Genomic DNA, 21,385 nt, shown 5'->3' with positions numbered 1-21,385 from the left:
TTTTGGTGATTGGAAAGCTTTTTTAAAGGTCTATAGCATCCCAAAACAATACTCCTAAATCTGCAAGTGACAGGGTATGTAATAGACCAGGATTCCTTTCACCTCCCCACCCCTTGTTTAATATAGAGTGCTTCTTTTCCTAACCACCAAGGATACTATCTCCTAAACTTATTAGCCTGTGGGACTAGGGCTTAATCAGGCTATCTGTTAATTCATGTTCCTGTGGTCTCAAACTATTTTGACCTGTTTTCCTCTTCAATGAAGTGTGTAACAAATACTTCCAATAGGGAATAAAATCCTTTCAGACTTGGTGTATAACCCAAGCTATATTCAAATCAATACAACCTATCCTACTGACCAGACATGTTTCTACACAGAGATGAGAGATTCTTGTCTACCTGAAATGAGTTCTACAGACATTTTGGGCATCCTTTCTATACTATGACTAAGTAAAGCTCCTTTTATTAACTACTAAATTTCATTCCCGTGTTGTACTTAAATTACCAGAGGATGCACTGAGTCAGGAGCAGCTACCACTTGCTGCAACTCATGGATTGATGATGACATTGTTTCTCATGAGTTTTTCTTTCATACTTTCATTCTTTCAATGAAAGATAATTTCAAAGTTGAAGGCTCATAGAGATATGATATTTCTAGGCAATCGTAGAGTTCAACCTGAGGCAAGAGGGTCAGCAGACACTAATATTTTTTATATTGCCTTCCTGTTTCTCAGTGTTACCACCTGTGAACCAAGAATGTTATTGGGAACATGACATGTTATTATAGAAGAGCTTTATTGAGAAAGACAACCTATCATCCCAGGGCAATAAGGAATTCTAATCTCATCCAAACCAGCAACCATTTATTAAGTTCCCATGATGTGCCAGTCAAGCATTAAAATACTGAAGATGCAGAGATAAGACAGGAATTCTTTGTGTGGCATTAGGATTTGTGCGAAGCAAAGTGCTAGCAAAGCTGGCAATATTTCTATCCCTCTGTAGTAATTCATTTGGTACCCTCTCACTTCAGAGTCAAGCAGCCCAGAAATTTGCAGTAGTTCTTCTCTTTACTCTGACCTCCATGTTATACTCAGAGATGTAGCCAGTTGTAGCAGCAAACACCCTAGCATCCCGAGGGTGGCTGCCAACTCAGGTTCTTAAACCTGCTTTTCTAAAGGAAAGCAACTCAAAATGGGTTAACAATCTTGCTTTAATCAAACGTATGTCATTTACATAGTTCAGGGGAAAACGATCAGCACCTCGAACATTAGAGAATACAAACTAGTTTCAAGCAGGCAACAAATACAGAGAAACATAAGCAGACAGGATTCCAACTGTCTGAGCATTACATTCATACCTAGTCAGTTAACAGAGAGTGAAGCACTGTAGCAGCAAGCACCCCAGCATCCCCAGGGTAACTGCCAACACAGGTTCTTAGATCTGCTTTTCTAAAGGAAGGTAACTCAAAATGGGTTAACAAGTTTACTTTAATCAATCAAACATATATCATTTACCTAGTTCAGGGGAAAAAGGTCAGCACCCCAAACTTCAAGTATACAGAGAGAAGTTACAAGACAGAGAAACAGATCAAGCAGATAGGCTTCCAAACTGTCCAACCATTACATCCATACCAAATCAGAGTTACCAGAGAGGGAAGCATCAACATCTGTGTTTTCAAAGCTGGGGGGGGGGGCTCTCAATGGCTGCCCAGAGTCTCATCTGGTCAAATCACACAACACTTCTCAAAGTGAGCCCCAAAACAAAGCCTCACATCAGGGTTTATATAGCCTTCTCCTGGGTCAGAGAATGTAAAAACCCTCGTGGCCCACTGCCCATTCACAAAATATCTCCTGAAAAACAAGGCTCCCACCACAGGCTGCAGGTGCACTTAAGCCTAGGGGCAGGGAAGATCTTACAAATTTACATTCCTATAACAAGCACCAACATCTGGATTTTCAAAGCAGGGGGGCACAATGGTTGCCCAGAGTCTGGTCAAATAACCAAACTCTTCTCAAAGTAAGCCCCAAAACAAAATCTCACATCAGGGTATATACAGTCTTCTCCTGGATCAGAGAAGGTCACAGCCCTCTTGACCCACTGCTCAATCAAAAAGCAACCAGGTGTGAGAATTCCTGAAAACCAAGCCTCCCACCAATCTCCATGTGATCACATTAAGCCTATTAGATGTCAGAGTATATTTTCAAATCAAGGAAGGCTCTCAAAATCACTTATGCCTACCAAAGGGCCTAGGGTCAGGGAAGATCTTAAATTCCCATTCCCACAACACCAGTAGTACCATTTTTCTTCCTCTAAATCTCAAGCAATCATTATGACATAGCCTCAAGTATTTGCTTTCAACTGTGACACTCAGTTGATAAAATAACCCATGTAAAAATTCTGATGAATAGGTTAATTTTCCATTTGAATTTAAATAACATCATTTGGGAACACAGTACCTTAGTCTGAGGGAATAGTAACCTAATAGAGAAAAGTAATAGGTTCAGAGACTTTGGAGTTGGATGGCACTCTTGAGATGGCTTCAACCACCTCTGAGGGTTCACAGAAGGGAAATGATGTGGCCAGTGTCACAAGGTAATAAATATGGGATCAGGAAGAGGGAGAGGGCTGGGTGAGAAAACTAATTCATAGAATCATAGAGTTAGAGTCTTATACAATCTTAGATCTTTCTTATCCAAGCCATATTTTCTAAATAGTTGGTCATTGAGCTGATCAGAATTCTGATCAACTCAAATAGGCCTTAATCTATGACTGAACAAGGTAAGGTCTATTCTAAAATCACACTGGAATGGTCTTGATAGTGATTTTATAAGTTTATTGTATTTAATTATATTTTGGTGTGCTAAATGTTTATTATAAAAAATAAAGGTGAAAGAGAAGAGATCAAATTGTGTCACTTTTTTAAGGATATAAATTTTGAGAAAATGTATGTGGTATTCATTGTCCCCTAACAGGGGGCTACCACCTTATGAGTCTAGCAGGTTCTTAGAGAACTAAATTAAATATCTATAACGGTTTAACTTGGCCACAGTAATTCCCTTGGTTATTTTTTTCTTAATGGCATACATTAATGGGACAGATTAATAGCAGGTAACTTTAGTACTTTTCCATTGCTTAAAAGAAAACATCACTATCGAGGTATATTGTGTTATCTAACTATTTAAAAAATTCTAATTACAGTAAGTAGTGAAAATGAAGTCTTAGTATCTCTTCTATACCAAAACAACTATAAAAGAATTTATTCCACTAAAAAAAAGTTAGTAATATCACGGGAAGTTTCCATTATTTTCTATTGTATATTTTTCATATTTATACTTCATAAAATTTTATTTACACCTTGGAAATCATCAAATTAAAAATCAGGGATTTTTTTCTTTTTTGGTGGGAGAAGGCAAAGCAATTGGGATTAAGTGACTTGTCCAAGGTCACATGGCTAGTAAGTGTTAAGTGTCTGAGGCCAGATTTGAACTCAGGTCCTCCTTTCTCCAGGACCACCTCGCTGTCTCCAAGGGATTGATTTATGATTTTTTGATTATCTATATTTGAGAATGTGATTTAGAAAATGTTAATAATTCAGATTAAACATAAAAGCTTGTCATAAGTACATTTTTCCCCAAAGAGTCAGTTGTTAAACATTAATAAGCACACTGCTGCTTCAATCGTCACTACTCCTTTTCTTTGTATCAAGGCCAGATTTAAACCATCTTCCAGACAATCTCTCTTAAAATATTTGAAGCCAGTTATTATTTATCTAGTATCTTTACTGTTTGTTTATCTTCCCCTAATCCCCATGATTCATTATCTGGGAGTGAGTATCAGTAAGGTAGAGCAGGATAACCTAAGAGTCATGGGGTTCAGAACCACAAGTTATAGGCCTGGATCTGATACATCCAGAACATAATAGAACTGTACTTTAAAATCTACAAGCAATTGAAAATGCAACCTAGTCCAATCCCCTCATTCAACAGATGAGGAAACTGAAGCCTTGAGAAGTTAAATACCTTGACTAAAGTCATACAAGGAAAATAGCAAACTTTGAATCTGTACACATTACTTCATCTCCCTGGGCCTCTGAGATCCCTTCTGACTGAAATTCTGTGATTACTTTGGAAAATAGAACCATAGAGCTAAAGTATAGCTAAAGTATTACTAACTGTACAGACAAGGTATTTAGAAAGTACTTTATAAGCTACTATGTGAATAATTGTTATATTTCTTTTGATAGACTTTCATTTTTTCTCTATAAAATGCTTTATTAACTTCTATTTTACATCATTCATTTCCACAACATTATGAGTTACAAATTTTCTTCCCGTTTTTTCCCTACCCACCACCCAAAAATAGGGATCCCACTGGATATCCCCTACTCCAATCTGCTCTCTCCCATATCTTCTGCCATACTCCCTCCTACTTTCCAGTAGAGCACGTTGGATTTCTATGCCCCAGTGCCCGTATATCTTATTTCCCAGTTACATGTAAAATAATATTAATAATAGTATTTGTATATTTTTTTAAACATTTGATTTTGAAACTTTAAATTCCAGATTCATTCCCATCTCCCTCGTCACCCACCCTTACTGGGAAGATAAGCAATATAATATAGGTTGTACATGTGTAGCTATGCAAAACATTTCTGTAGTGGATATATTGTAAAAGACTGACTAAATTTCCTTCCCTCCTATCCCACTTACCTCTTCTATTCTCTACTTTGATCCCGTCCCTTTTCAAAAGTGGGTGCTTCCAACTTCCCTCCCCCCCCAGCCTGCCCTCCCTTCCATCATTCTGCTCCCCCTTTGTCCCTACTCTCCTGTAAGGTGAGGTACCCTATTTAGTGTGTATGCCATTGCCTCTCTAAGCCAAATTCAATGAGAATAAGTTTGACCCATTCCCTTTTGCCATCCTGTTCTTCCCCTCCATTATAATCATTTTCCCTTGCCTCTTCTATATGAGATAATTTACCCCATTCTGTCTGTCCGCATCTCCTCTCATTATATTGCTCTCTCTCTTCTTATTTTCACCTTTTAAGTATCATGCCTTCCTATTAAATTGGCCCAGGCCCTCTATCTATGTATACCTGTACACATATATACACACACAGTCACATATGTATCCATACACCCATATACCTGCCTATATGGACATATATGTATGTATGTGTATGTACATATATGAATATACATGTATGCATATATACACACATTTCTATTCCCTTCCACTTTTCTCATACTGATAAAGTTTCATAAATTGCAATTATTGTTTTTCCATGTAGGAATGTAAATAGTTCAACTTTAATAAGTCCCTTGTGGTTTCTTTTCCCTGTTTACCTTCTCATGCTTCTCTTGATTCTTGTATCTGAATGACAAATTTTCTATTCCACTCTGGTTTTTTTTCATCAGTAATGCTTGAAACTCCTCTATTCCATTGAATGACCATATTTTCCCCTGAAACGATACCCATTTTTTCTGGGTAGGTGATTCTTGGTTTTAATCCCAGATCCTTTGATCTCCAGGATATCATGTACCAAGCCCTTAAATCCCTCAGTGTAGAAGCTGCCAGATTCTGTGTTATCCTGATTGTTTTTCCACAATATTCAAATTGTTTCTTCCTGCGTTTTGTAATATTTTCTCCTTAATCTGGGAATTCTGGAATCTGGTATAATATTCCTAGGAGTTTTCTTTTTCAGACCTTTTTCAGGAGGTGATCAGTGGATTCTTCCAACCTCTACTTTTCCCTCTGGTTCTAAAATATCAGGGTAATTTTCCTTGAGAATTTTTTGAAGGATGATTTCTATGTTCTTTTTTTCATCATGGCTTTCAGGTTGTCCAAAATTTTTAAATTATCTCTCCTGTATCTATTTTCCATGTCAGTGTTTTGTTTTGTCTTTGTTTTTGTTTTCAATGAGATATTTCACATTACCTCCTATTTTTTTCATTTGTTTGGATCTGTTCAATAGTATCTTGATTTATCCTAAAGTTACTAGCTTCCATTTGCTCAATCTAATTCTGAAGGAATGATTCTCTTAAGTGAGCTTTTAAGATTCTTTTTCCATCTGGCAAATTCAACTTTTTAAGGCATACTTCTCCTCATTGGCTTTTTGAGTCTCTTTAACCATTTGAATTAGTCTGTTTTTTATGGTGTTATTTTCTTCTGTCAGGTTGTTGACATTCATTTCATAATTTTCTTGCATTGTTCTCATTTCTCTTCCCAATTTTTCCTCCACTTCTTTTATTTGGTTTTCAAAATCCTTCTTAAGGTCCTCTATGGCTTGTAACCTGCTTGTATTTTTCTTGGAAGCTTTTGGTGCAGAAATTCTGACTTTGCTTTCTTCCTCCTGTTCCATGCTTTGATCCTTTTTGTCCCCAAAATAGGAGTGTAAAGTTGGATTGTTCTGCTTGCTTTTCTTCCTTTGCCTACTCATGTTGCCATTCAATTACTTGACTTTTGAACTTTTTGGCACAGTAGAACTCTGCTACCAGACAGGGGAGCTTTGTCCTAGTTGCTGGGGTTCTCTCAGCTGCTGAAGGTATTAGTTGAGTGCCCTCTCTGAAGCCTCCACATGCTCTGGCAAGATGGACACACACCCCCAGGACCTTCACCCTAGACCACAATCCAGATCCAAGCAAGTTAAAGCAAGAACAATTACCCCTCAGACTGGTTGCTTGGTACCACTACAATCTGCAGGCTAGTAGCTGAAGCTACCATGTGGTGGTGGCTGCATGGCCACTGCTCCTCAGCCACTTTTCCCTCCAGAGGATAAAGGCTGGATTACACTTCCAAACTACTGTATCCCAAAATCCACACTGCACTGACCTCTCACTTTGTCCCTAGTATCTATGGGTTGATAATTCTGAAAATCACCACAACTGCTGGTGATCTGAAGTCCTTCCAGCCAGCAGCTGTTAAGGCTGTGCTGAGGCTAAAACCTTGGGCTGGCACTCAGGACTGGGCTAGGCTCCCAGAGCACTGTGCTGGCTGCTTCCTGCTGACCTGCCAGGATGTCCTCAGTGGGAGGATATATTCTCTGTGTAATTTTGTGAGTTCTGTAGCTCCAAAGTTTGTTCAGAGTAACCTTTTACATGAATTGGAGGAAGTGGGAGCTTGACTCTGCCCCCCCCCTTTGATATACTTTCATGACATGGTAAACAGACACCTAGACTTATGTCACCTTTCTCTGTGCATGCTTTAGTGTGTCAATGTCCCTCCTAAAATACAACACCCCAAGAATGAATATAGTGTTTTAGATCTGGACCAGTCAGCAAGGAATATGAGAGAACTATTGCTTATTTTTTTCTAAACATCACTACCAATGAATGTAACCTAAATTGCAAGGCAGAGATAATTCCACAGTAGAGAGACATGCAGAGTAGGAAGACAAGAGAGTCTCACACTGGCTTTATGGCCCTTGAAAAGACAATGAACCCTTCAGTGCCTCCAGGCAACTCAATAATATTCTGCATTGCAGAGCAGACATCAGGAACTAGTGGTAGATAAAGCATCATCACCAGAAATTCGCACATAACAATAAAATCATGGAATATATTTTAAAATGATGCTAAAATAATGATTATATTAGGTTTTCCAGTGGTCCTTTCACACTGTTGTTGTTGTTGCCATTAACTAAAACTCACAAAAACTAAATCCTTTCTTATATGAGTTCCTATTATACACTGTCTTCCTTCTTCCTCTATTTGTGAATATTTTTTTTCTTCTTTTTGTAGTGGGGAATGCAGGGCAATTGGGATTAAGTGACTTGCTCAAGGTCACATGGCTAGTAAGTGTTAAGTGTCTGAGGTCAGATTTGAACTTGGGTCCTCCTGACTCCAGGGCTGGTGGCTCTATTCACTGCACCACCTAGCTGCCCCTATTTGTGAATTTCTCAAGATAAGTTCAATAATAGGTCTTCTTCCCTATCGCATTTTTCCTCATTAGACTGTCCCAGCCTGAGATAATAAAAAATACATATACATAGATACATTCACACACATCACACACACACAGTCACACTTACACATATATATCCTATATATGTGCAGGTATATATGTATATGTATATACACACATAGAGGATATACACACATATAGGTTGTGTCTATATGAACACATATAGACAAGATGGGTACACATACATAAACAATCCTGTATATGTATTGGTGTGTGTATGCACTATTATCCAAAGTGTTAGCCCTGTTTCCTTTCCTGACTTCCTTCATGTCTCAGGTAAGCCTTTCCCTTATTTAGAAGCTGTTCCCATTCCTCCTTGATTTTAGTACTTTCCCTTAGAGATCATCTTCATTCCACCCTGCATATATTGTGTTTGTATATAGTTGTTTCCATTTTTTTCTTCCCCCATTAGTCAGTCCATTAATAAACATTTATTAAGCATCTGTTAGGTGCCAGATGCAGTAATAAAATGGGGATACAGAAAGAATCAGAAGAATATTCCTGGTCCAAAAAGCTTGCAATACAATGAGAGATACAAATGAATGAAATAGGTACAAATGAATTACATACAAGATAAACGAGAAATAAACAGTAGAGGGGTGGCTAGATGGTGCAGTGAGTAAGAGTGTAGGCCCTGGAGTTGGGAGCACCCGGGATTGGTTCTGGCCTCAGATACTTCACACACACACACACACACACACACACACACACACACACACAAAACTGGCTGTGTAACCTTGGGCAAATTACTTAACCCCAATTCCTTTAAAAAAAAAGAAATAAACAGTAGAGGGAAGGCACTAGAATTTAGAGAGATTTGGAAGGTCTTTCCCTTCTTTAGTTTCTGGTTTCTGATCTCCTTAAGAATAGGAAATGGTTTTTTTCCCCTTTTTTATGTCTAACTCTTAACACACTCCCTGAACTGTAGTAATTGTTTAATAAATGTATATTGAATTGTTGAATGATTATGAGTTAGACTTCCAATTTTGTTATCCACAAATTGGATAACCATGTTATCAATGTGTTCATCCAAATTATTGGTTTAAAAAATTAAATTAGACACAGCTGACAGTGTCCATAGGAATAAGCATAATGAATACTTCTATTCATTTTATATCAATTCATTAATTAAGAAATTTTGAGATATAGATAAGTCCTTCATAATGAAAATTCTTCCTAACTTTCCAATTTTCTTACACCCTCCTCTACAACTCATTCTCTTAAATGCAGTGACACTGACCTCCCTGGTATTCCACAAACAATATATTCCATCTTTTGGTTCAGGGCAATTTCTTTAGATTTCCCCCATTCTTAGATCACTCTTACTCCACTCTCCCAATTGCTAACTTCCTTGGCTTCCTTTAAGGTCTAACTAAAAGTCTACCTTCTGCAGGACGCCTTCCTTTCTCTCTCTTAATCACAGTCCTTTCCCTCTTGCTTTGTATGCATCTGCTTGAGTGTTGCTGCCCCTCCCCCCATTAGATTATAAAATGCTTGCAGACAGAGAATATCTTTTCCCTCTTTGTCTTGATCCCAACAACTTAGCACAATACCTGGAAAAATAGTAGGCATTTAATAAATGTTTATGAATTAATTATACATACCTAATTGGACAATCATCAGTCACACATTCTCTGTCACATCCACAGAGGTATTACAATTCTTTTCAGTCTCCTTGCTGAAATCCAGACATATTATGTCTGTAGACGTTCCCTGATCTATCAAGTTAGGAATACCATTAAAGGAGAAAATGAGGTTACTTTGTTGAATCATATTTAAATGTTCTAGCACTGGCTCCAAGTGATAAATGACTCTATTGCTAAGTGTTCACATACCAAACTTTTAATAATCACGGTGGGTATTCTGAAAGAGATTGTTCCCAAATTCTTTCCATTATAGTCTAGAGTTCACCTTTTTGTAAACTGTATGACTTTGAAAGTAAAAAAAGAATATCAAACAGATAATGCTATGAGAAAACACAGGCTTCAAATCCTGGGTTCAAATCTAACCTTGGGTGTTTACTATTTGTATGACACAAATCATCATATTATGAAATGAGAATTCATTTCCAGATGGAGGAATCTGGGAAGTAATAGTTATTGGATCTTGACAGAAGTAATGACAACAGGTAGAATTTAAGCAATGAATGGTGGGGAGTATATTCTAAGCATGCAAGATAAAATAATCAAAAGCATGAAAGATAAGAACAGGGGGCATTGAGTAACCAAGTTTAACTGGAAAATAAGAGACATAAAGGAGAATAAAATAAAGATAAATAAAATAGTTTCATAGGGATCAGACTATTAAATGAAAATAGATAAATATGATATTAATTGAAGATGGAATCCAGTATTTCAACACAGAACATTTTTTTCAATTAACAGACATAAATTTTATCTCCCTTCCACTTCTCACTTCCTATTGGGGAAAATATTAAGGAAATATACATAAAGAACAAAACTCTTCCCATATTAGCTATGTGCAAAAATATATGTCTCATTCTGCACCTTAAGCTTATCACCTCTCTGAAAGGAGGTGAGCAACATAGTTAATCATCAGGCTTGTGGTATGGTTGGATGATACATTTATCAGAGGTATTAAGCCTTTCAAAGTTCTTTGATTTACATTGTTGTATAAATTGCCCTCATGGTTCTGCTCACTTCACTTAATATTAGTATGTACACATTTTTCCAGTTTGTTTTTTTTCCCTGAAACTATACTTTTATTCATTTCAAAAATATTTTTAGTGAATTTCTTGAAGAGAAGGGAGTCCCTTCTATGAGAACTCTTCCTGATAGCCACAGTTTCTAGTCCTATAACCTAACTCCAAACAATAAGTATAAATGTATCAGTGTAAGCATTATATACCTTCAGTAAAATGTAAAGGTTTTGAGGATGGGAATTGTTTTAAATTTTTACTTCATAAGCCATGTACCTAGCAGTGTGCCTTGCACATTTAATTGAATAATCAATGCTCATGGGAGTGAATTAGGTTGGATTGGATCCCCTGTGTTTCAATTTTGGTGACATGCAATGAGAATCATGATAATGACAGGAATGAAAAAAAAATTAGAAGTTAGGTTTTATTTAGAAAATAAGACAGTTCTTGTTCTCAATCAATTCAAAATCTATTGGGAGAGACCAGGCATACAACAAAAATCAAGAGAACAATAGAAGCCTGAAAATGATCAAGTGCCCTAATTAAAGGTACAAACAGTCAACTCTTGTAAATAACAACACACCATTGTGAATCTGTTGGCTTATAATATTGATAGTGTCTCTAGGAAGAAAACACATTAAACCTGACTCCTGCAAAGAAATTGAACCTATGTCTTCACAGTTATTCTTTGATCAATTGAGGAAACCAGTCTCATACAATGTGAGAAATATATTATATAATTGTTATATTTCTATTTGAACCTTTTGTGACCAGGAAAAACAAAAATCAGCTGGTCATGCAACAATAATGCTGAACAATCCATGTGGCAGTCTGGTAAGTCAGTCAATCATCATTCACTATATGCCAGACAGTTTTCTAAGTGTTGAGGATACAAAGAATATCAAAAGTATTCTATTGTGATCCATACCTTTTAAGAAAATGGAAGGATGGTCCCCAGTATGTTGGTAAATTCATGTGAGGACATAGGCTAGAGTATTACAAGATGGCCAAGCATAAATAGCTCAAATTGTTTAATGCTAGAGGAGACAGCCACATCATTAGGAATTATGGCTCCACAGGGATATTGGAAAACTATTGTATTTGATTGCTATAGGTAAATCCTTGTGAGGAAACTCTATGAATGTAGATCAGCATCTGTTATTACTATTTAGAGAGTTATGTAAAGCAGAAGTGTCCAACATAGACTGTATATACCTCCAACATGGGCATTAATCAGGTTAAAATATAATTGGACAATATTTAATGAAAATACAATGGAACATAGTTAAGGTTAATATGTTTTTTTTTAATTCAATATGTAGTAGGCAGGGATCTTTATGTAAAGCTTAGGGGTCTAATTTCTATTTGAGTTTGATACCACTAATCTATGACGTTGAGAGATTCAGTAACTCCCCTGGGGGTTCACTTCTCTAGTTCATGTCAAAGGAAGGTCTTAAACCTGATTGCACTTACTCTGAGTCTGGCTTGCTGATTATGCCAATGCGTTGGTCCTTTCAGCACTCATTTCCATAAAGTAATAAAAGAACCAGAGGAATGCCAAAATTTCATGGAGTATTCACTGTTTCTTTTTCTCTGTCATATATGTGAGTGTATGTGTGTTTGTATACATGTATATACATATACATATACAATATGTATACCCACGTGTGTGTGTGAGAGAGACACAGAGAGACAGTGAGACACAGAGAGAGGGGGAGAGAGAGCAACCATAAGTGTGTTGACTGTGATGGAATGATTTTTTAAAAAATAAATAAAATTTGGGGGTGAGAAAAAAGGATATATTGGAAGAAGAAAGTAATGAAAGGTAAATGGGAAAATTTTCTCACATAAAAGGGGAATAAAAAGGATAAGCTTTTATAGTGAACAGAATATGGGGGAGGGAGATGTCAGGCAATGCTTGAACCTTACTCTCATCGAAAATGACTTAGAGAAAATAACCTACATACTCATTTGGTTATAGAAATCTATCTTACCCAACAAGCAAGGAGGAAGATAATGGAATAAGGGAAAGGAGATGGGGCTGATAGAAGGGACAGCAGATTAAGGGAAGCAGTGATGAGAAATAAAAAAGACTTTTAAGGACAATCAGGCTATAAAGAGAATATTCCTAATGAGTATTGATATAAAAATTGAATAAAATACTAGCAAGGAGATTACAGCAATATGTCACAATATCATAGGCTATGACCAGTTGAGATTTATATCAGCAATGCAGTGCTGGTTCAATAATAGGAAAACTGTCAGCATAATTGAGCATATCAGTAACAAAAAAAACCATATGATTATCTCAATAGATGGGGAAAAAAGCTTTTGATAAAATATAGTACTCTTTCCTATTAAAACACTAGAAAAGATTAAAAATAATGGAATTTTCTGAAAATGATAACTACCATCTAACTAAAATGATTAGCAAGCACTATCTATAATGGGGAGAAGTTAAAATCTTCCCAATAATAGCATAGGTGAATCAAGAATGCTCATCATCGCCAATATTATTCAATATTATATTAAGTATGCTAGCTATGCTAATAAGAGAAGAAAAAGTAAATTGAAGTAATTAGAATAGGCAATGTGTAAAAAAATTATTACTCCTTGCAAGTGATATGATGGTATACTTACAGAATTCTAGAGAATCAACTAAAAATCCAGTTGAAATAATGAACAACTTCAGCAAAGTGGCACTATGTAAGATAAATCCATATTGATCACTAACATTTTTATATATTGCCAAAAGAAAAAAAATCAAACAGGAAGAGAGAAATTCCATTGAAAATAACTACAGATGTAAAATGCATAGGAGTCTACCTGCCAATTCAAACCCAGAAACTATATCAACACTTACACAATGCTTTTTACATAAAGTTTAATCTAAACAATTGGAGAAAGATTAATTGCTTATGGCTAGGAGGAACCAATAGAACTAAAAAAATGAAAGAATATTATCTCTCTGCTACTCCTCCAACTATCTCTGCACTTACCTGTGTTCTTTGTAATATTCAAAGATTTATATGTGTATAGGCATGTCTATCTTTTTTTCTCCTTGGAATTTGAAGAGCTGAAGATTGTGGCTGTATTTTATGAGAATGTGAGTGTATGTGTTCATTGAACTTTAGGATAAAGAAGGGAAGGAAGGAAAGAAGGAAGGAAGGAAGGAAGGAAGGAAGGAAGGAAGGAAAGGAGAGAATATTAGCTTGAATAAAATTCAATTCTTGCAAATAGTTTCAAGAAAATAGAAAAGGGCATGCACCATGTGGTATGTCTGATAGATAAATTCATTGCATTTCTAGGACTGTTTTTTTCCCTTGCGTTTTGAATGCTTTGACAATATCAATACTTAATTCAGGGGTGTCACTCTGAGTCCACAATAAATTCGGCAGTCTCATTCTGACCTGCAGACCATACCTCTTATCGGGATCATCCCTATCAAAAACTCAGGCAAGACTCTGAAAACATTGTACTTCATTCATCTGTTACATCCTGATACTTCCAAAAGCTTTTCTTTCCTATTTGACTAAGGTTTTATGACCTTGTGCTCTTGTTTTGACATGCCTCCTCTCACTTTTACATTACACTTAAATGAGTTGACAGCATACTTAAGTCAATGGCATCCTCATGACAAGAAGGTTGTTGGTTATACTTCGGAGAATTTCTTACTTCTCTGGTTCAGTGCCTGTTAGATAAGCTAGATACATATCACATCACCAAGGTACAAATGACAACTCCCCTTAAAAGTATACATGCTCATATAGCCCAAAGTATGAATAGGTTCATTTATGGAATCATTTTGTTTGTTTCATTTTGGACTGGACCTGTGATTTCATTGCTATAGAGAACTCCAGGGGAAAGAAACACCATCTACCCAGTACTGATTTGTAATTATAGCTACTTTATAACTTCCATTTTTGAAAAGCTTACTGAGTCATTCAGATGTGATGTAACTTGCCCAAGGTTACACAGTCAGGGAACAGAACTTAACCTTGGATTCACCTGATTTTAAAGTCAGCTCTTTACTAATTATGCCATTCTGCCTCTTAAAAGTTAAAGGGGGAAATAAAAAAAAAACATTTTTGAGCCTACAAATATTTCTATCCATCAATACAAAATCTTATACTAGAGGCCTATATAGTTTAAGTTACTGAAAGTAATAGGTAGGGTGGAGGGGGGGGGTGACATTCCAAAAGGACCTCCCCAGGAGTTTTTCTTCCTTATATGTCAGTCTTCACTTCTAGTATTGTACAGCTGTTGTTTTTTTGTTTGTTTGTTTGTTTTGTTTGTTTGATTTTGCTTTTTCTGTGGGGGAGGGGTTCTTATGTTGTGTTTTCTTTTTAAAATTTTTTCTTAACTATCTATTCGGCACATTGAATAGAAGACTTTGAGTCAGGGAGATCTGATCTCAAATCCTATCTCTGATACATAATAACTGTATGAAGCTTGGAAAGTCACCTAATTTTTGTATGCTTTAGTTTCCTCATATGTAAAATGGAGATACTAACAGCACTTACATTAAAGGGTTGTTTGGTGGATCAAAGATGATATATTTGTTTTGAAACTTTAAATTTTATAAATGCTAGCTATCATTGTTGGTGGTGCTGCTGTTAAATAAATTATTATTTAATGCAGTTCATGCTCTTATCAATATTGTAAGATATCACTACTTGCTACCTCCTTTCTCAGTCCTTCCCACCATCCTAGGCAGAGCTATAGCTTGCATCTACTTTAGTTCTCTTGAGCTCTTAATAGATGCCAAACATTCCCTTTCCCATGGGACTATTTGTCCATCTTCAGAATCTGTATCACCTTGCTTGAGAGGTAAAAAATTTAACTCTATGTTCATGAGTATTTAATGCTTCTTTTATGCATAAGTTACCACAACCCCAGACCTCATACACTAAGGGTCTTCCATGGTTCAGAGATATGTGCCTAACATCACAAACTAGGAGACATTTTCCAAAGCCCATGTTGGCTAAGTGTGACTCTTAACAATCTTCATTTTTTTTTTTCAATCTCTCAACACCAAAATACTCCCCACCCCTATTTGTAACCCCCCAGTGTCCAGAATCTTATGAACACCCTTATATTCTTTCCTTTTGCCTCTGCTTAGTTTAAAGCAATGGAATGAAGTTATTTAAATTACCTGTGACTCCTTCCAGTTGGATGAAGTCTAAAACAAATACTAATACATTAATATTGTGGAATAATATCACATCAAAAGAAAATATGTAAAAGGAGTTTCAGAGAAACTTGAAAAGACTTAGATGAAAATGAGCTAGATGAAGTCAGCAAAAGCAGAAAAGCATTTTTTTTACAATAGCAACATTATATGAAAAATTAATCACTTTGAAAGACTTAAAAACTCTGCTCAAAGAAATTATGAGCCACAATTCCAGAGGACCAAAGATGAAGACAGAGGTGAAACACATTCAAGGTACAAGATAAGGCATACATTTTTTGGACTTATCTAATGTGGAAACAGTTTGCTTTGATGATGCATATTTGTAATACTGGCTTCTTTTGTTTGTTTTCCAATTGGGGGTGCTGTAGAAGGAATATCACTTCATTGTTAAATTTTGAGTGTGAGCATTTACAACTCAGAAAATAAGAAAATGCTATTAATCAAGGCTGGGTCATTTGATTTTTTGGTTGCCTAGGCTGAAAGTGATGAGGAAAATATTAATTTTGCAGATTAAGCCTAAAACTATGTTTTGGGTCCATTTTTCCCCAGAGAATTAGTTATTAAACCTTTTCCATCATTTAACTGGTGGGAGGGGAGGGTCTTTCCATACCATTGTGAGAGAGACAAATAGAGACAAGAAGATGGAGGGAGGGAAGAAGAAAGAAGAAAAAGAGGAAAGGGTAAAAAGAGATCACAATCATGGCAAGTTTGAAAAATTCACTTTGAATATATTATATAGTTTTGTCCTTTAAATATCAAAGCTCAGTCTCAGATGTTTTTGAGTTCTTGCATTTTCTACTATTAAAAAAGTGGTAAAGCATTCTGAATTCAATAGAGATTCACCATTCCACATAAAATCTTCTTCTAGTATGCAACATATATTTTTCAAATGGTCATTTTGTTTGATATTTGTTAATTTAGGAATAGAAATTACATTGTTTGACTCCTTTAGGTCCCAGCTTTTTCATATGTTAAAAAGGAGATGGGTGTACTGAATGCCATGTAAGGTTATTTTCATTACTAAAATCCTATTATTTTACTCTAATTAAACAAAACCTGAACTATTATGTTCAGCTCTTTAACTGGCATTTTGAGAAATAGAGTAACTTTAAGATCATGCAAATATAAGGAGCAGTAGCAAGAACTTGGGATATAAGCTGCACATAAGAGATTTGCAGTTTCATGTGAAATCATCTTTTCTTTCTTTTTTTTTAATTCTACTGTGTTATGGAAATGCTTGCTTTATTTTTATTACATAAATTGAAATAAAATAAATAATTAAACCAAATAAAAAGAACAGACAAGATGGTGGTCTTTAAGAGAGGAAGTATGGAGTTGGGAGAAGAGTATGAGTCTGAAGTCAGAGGACTTGGATTCAAATTCTGTCTCTGATCTTATTACCTTTGTCAACTTGGGCATGTCATGTAACCTAGCTAGACTTTAGTTTCCTCATCTGAGAAGTGAGAGAGTTTCCACTAGATAGCTTTGGATCCCTCACACCACTAGATGTATTGTCCTTTTATTCTATAGGGTTAAGGTCCTGTGACTTCTTGCAGGAATATGATCAAATATCCTAGGATACAGTAAACTGTATTTATTCTAAAAGTCATCCATTCTTCCATCCATTTGTCCAAGGTTAGTCAAGAGATTTAGGTTTGGTGGCTGACTTTTACTAGCTAACGATGTTGCTTTGGGCAAGCCCGTTTCACTCTCTGGTCTCTATTTCTTCTTCTATATAATGAGAGATTTAGACTACATAATCCTTAAAATCTCTTTGAACTTTAAGGATCTATTATTCTATATATGTAGAAGATATCCCCATTGATAAATAATATATTCACTTTAGAAGTTTTTCTTAGAAATTAAAGAGACTTGCTATTATGTGTCAAGCTTATTTCATTTTGTTAATAAGTTACCCTTTAGCATCTAGAGAAAATATCATTTTCTCAAGACTAATTGTAACTTCCACTTTCTTTATGGTACAATAGAAAGATAATTGATTGGGGTCAGAGTATGTGAGTTCAATTCATACCTTTGATATTTATTTTGTGTATGATTTGTGGCAAGTTAAGCAAAGCCCCCAGGTCTCAGTTTCCTCATCTTTACAATATTGAGGGTTGAAAAAGATGGACACCATGCCACCTTCTATCTCTAGATCTATGATCTTGTGATTCTGGGAAATTATATTTATTAGAAAGTCCATTATTATATCATTGTAGATGTTTTAGCTGAATATTAGGATTAGTGTTTAGAACTTTCTGTTTTTTCTCTCTTACTAAGAGGCATTGTACCAAGGAATATCTCAGTCAGCAGATCTTCTACTTCAAGAGATACTTGAGCCAGATTTATCAACACATAGATGCAAAGGACAAGGTGAGAAACCAGTGCAGTCTGGACTTTGGGACCAGTAAGTGGGAGTGCGTGGCTTTTACCACCAGGGCAAGAAGCCGCTGAGATGCCGGCACAGCCAGCCAGTGCCACGTGGCAGCTTCAGCTCCTGGCCTGCAGAGTGTAGGGGGACCAAGCACCAGTCTGAGGGGTAATCGCTCTTGCTTTAACCTGCTTGGAACTGGATTGCAGTCTAGGGTGGAGGTTCTGGGGTGTGTGTCCAGCTTGCCAGAGCATGTGGAGACCTCAGAGAGGACACCCATCTAATACCTCCGGCAGCTGAGAAAACCCCAGCGTTTGGGACGAAAGCTCCCCAGTCTGCTGGCAGAGTCCTACTGTGGCAAAGAGCCCAAAAGTCAAGTAATTGAGTGGCAAAATGAGCAGGCAAAGGAAACAAAGCAAACAGAAGATTCCATCATTGCACTCCTATTTTGTGGACAAGAAGGAGCAAAGCATGGAACAGGAGGAAAGCAGTGAAGTCAGAACTCCTGCACCAAAAGCTTCAAAGGAAAATACAGGCTGGTTACAGGCCATTGAGGACCTTAAGAAAGATTTTGAAAACCAAATAAGAGCAGTGGAGGAAAAATTGGGAAGAGAAATGAGAACAATGCAAGAACATTATGAAATGAGAGTCAACAGCCTGACTGAGAAAAATAATACCTTAAAAAACAGACTGACTCAAATGGCAAAGGAGGCCCAAAAAGGCAATGAGGAGAAGAATGCCTTAAAAAGCCGAATTTGCCTGATGGAAAAAGAATCTCAAAAACTCAATGAGGAGAATCATTGCTTCATAATTAGATTGGAGCAAAAGGAAGCTAATGACTTTATGAGATATCAAGATGATGTTAAACAGATCCAAACAAATGAAAGAATAGAAGGAAATGTGAAATATCTCATGGGAAAAACCACTGACCTGGAAAATAGATCCAGGAGAGATAATTTTAAAAAGTATTGGACTGCCTGAAAGCCATGACCAAAGTAAGAACCTAGAAATCATCCTCTAGGAAGTTCTCAAAGAAAAGTGCCCCAATGTTTTAGTACTAGAGGGCAAAATAGAGGTTGAAAGAATCCACTGATCACCTCCTGAAAAAGATCCCAAAAAGAAAACTCCTAGGAATATTATAGCCAGGTTCTGGAATTCCCAGATTAAGGAGAGAATATTACAAGCAGACAGGAAGAAATAATTTGAATATTGTGGAAACACAATCAGGATAATTCAGGACTCTGGCAGCTTCTACACTGAGGGATCGAAGGGCTTGGAATACGATATTCTGGAGGGCAAAGGAGCTGGGATTAAAACCAAGAGTCACCTACCCAGCAAAACTGAGTATCATGTTTCAGGGGAAAATATGGTTATTCAGTGGAATAGAGGACTTTCAAGCATTCTTGATGAAAAAACCAGAGTTGAATAGAAAATTTGACATTCAGATACAAGAAGCAAGAGAAGCATGAGAAGGTAAACAGGAGAAAGGAATCATAAGGAACTTATCAAAGTTGAACTATTAACATTCCTACATGGAAAAACAATAATTGTAACTTATGAAACTTTTCTCAGTAGTTAAAGGGATTAGAAATATATATATATATATAATATATATACATATATTATATATATATATATAATTTGTCTATATATGAGGATATATGGGCATATGAATACATATGTGAATGTGTGTATATATGTTTACAGGTATACATAGATAGAGGGCACAGGTCCAATATAACAGGAAGGAATGATACTTAAAAGGTGAAATTAAGAGGTGAGAGGAATATAATGAGAGGAGATGGGGAGAGACAGATTGGGGTAAACTATCTCATACAGAAGATGCAAGGGAAAATGGTTGCAATGGAGGGGAGGAATGGGAGGACAGAGGGGAATGGGTCAACCTTATTCCCATTGAATTTGGCTTGAGGAGGGAATGAAATACACACTGAATAGGGTATCTCACCCTCCAGTAGAATAGGGGGGGAAGGGGATGAGAGGGGGGATAATGGAGGGGAGGATAGGCTGGGGGGGAGGGGGCTTGGAAACACTCACTTTTGAAAATAGACAGGATGGGGTGGAGAGTGGAGCATGTGGGAGGTGGGATGGGAGGGAGGGAAGTGTAGTCAGTCTTTTACAATGTATCTACTATGTTATTGTTTTGCATTAGCCACGCATGTGCAACCTATACTGAACTGCGTATCTTCCCAGTGGCGATGGGTGACAGGGAAGGAGGGGAATGAATCTGGAGTTGAAAGTTTTGAAATCAAATATTCAAATATGTATATATATGTATATATTTGTGTGTATATATATATATATATATATATATATATATATATATACTATTACTAATACCATCTTACATGTAATTGGAAGGTGGGATGTTCAGGCACTGGGGCATGGAGATCCACTGGAAAAGTGGAGAGGGGCATGGTGGAGCATGTGGGAGGGAGCGGATTGGAGGGGGGGATATCCTGTGGGACTGCTATTTTGGGGCAGTGGGTGGGGGAGAAGTGGGGAGAAGATTTGTAACTCAAAGTCTGGTGGAAGCGGATGATGTGAATCAGAAGTTAATAAAGCATTAAAAAAAGATACTTGAGTATTCAACGAGCAGTGTAAAAAGGATCTTAGTTAAAATGTTCTGAAAGTTATTTAAGCGTCTACTTTAAAAAGTCATATTTCAAGACTATGACTTTTGACAGCTGTGAAATAACAATGTAATTGCATCATAACTGTGAAATATGACTTCTTTCTTGCTTGTGGGAAGTGAACATTTTGCTGATTCTGACATATAGACAACAGCTTCAGGGCTCCACTTGTTCCTTGATTAATTAAGTCACCACATTCACCTTGTCAAATTCATCACCACCTTGTCCCAAAGACGAGATGAGCAGTTAGATATCCCCAATTTGTTTTTGAAGATTCCAAGCATATAGTCACCTTTTCAAGAACATATTCTTGCATGTAATTAATCTATATAGGCCAACTATTTTGTCACTTTATGCCTGGCAATGATTATCCTGATATGAAGGCAGCTTTTATAATATTTCAGCAGAATTTACTTGTATTTTTGCCAAGAATAGAAACTCCTGTCTAATGGAAATTAGAGTGACATGAAGACAGAAAGGAACTGATGGGGAGAAAGTACATTTGTTCCTTCCTTCCTTCCTTCCTTCCTTCCTTCCTTCCTTCCTTCCTTC

This window comes from Petaurus breviceps, unplaced genomic scaffold (assembly GCF_028583685.1).
Source record: "Petaurus breviceps papuanus isolate PSGF00001 unplaced genomic scaffold, PetGlider_PUasm1.0 225, whole genome shotgun sequence".
Classification (NCBI taxonomy): domain Eukaryota; kingdom Metazoa; phylum Chordata; class Mammalia; order Diprotodontia; family Petauridae; genus Petaurus; species Petaurus breviceps.
The sequence above is the reverse complement of the archived record's forward strand: the minus strand, read 5'-3'. Positions refer to the sequence as shown.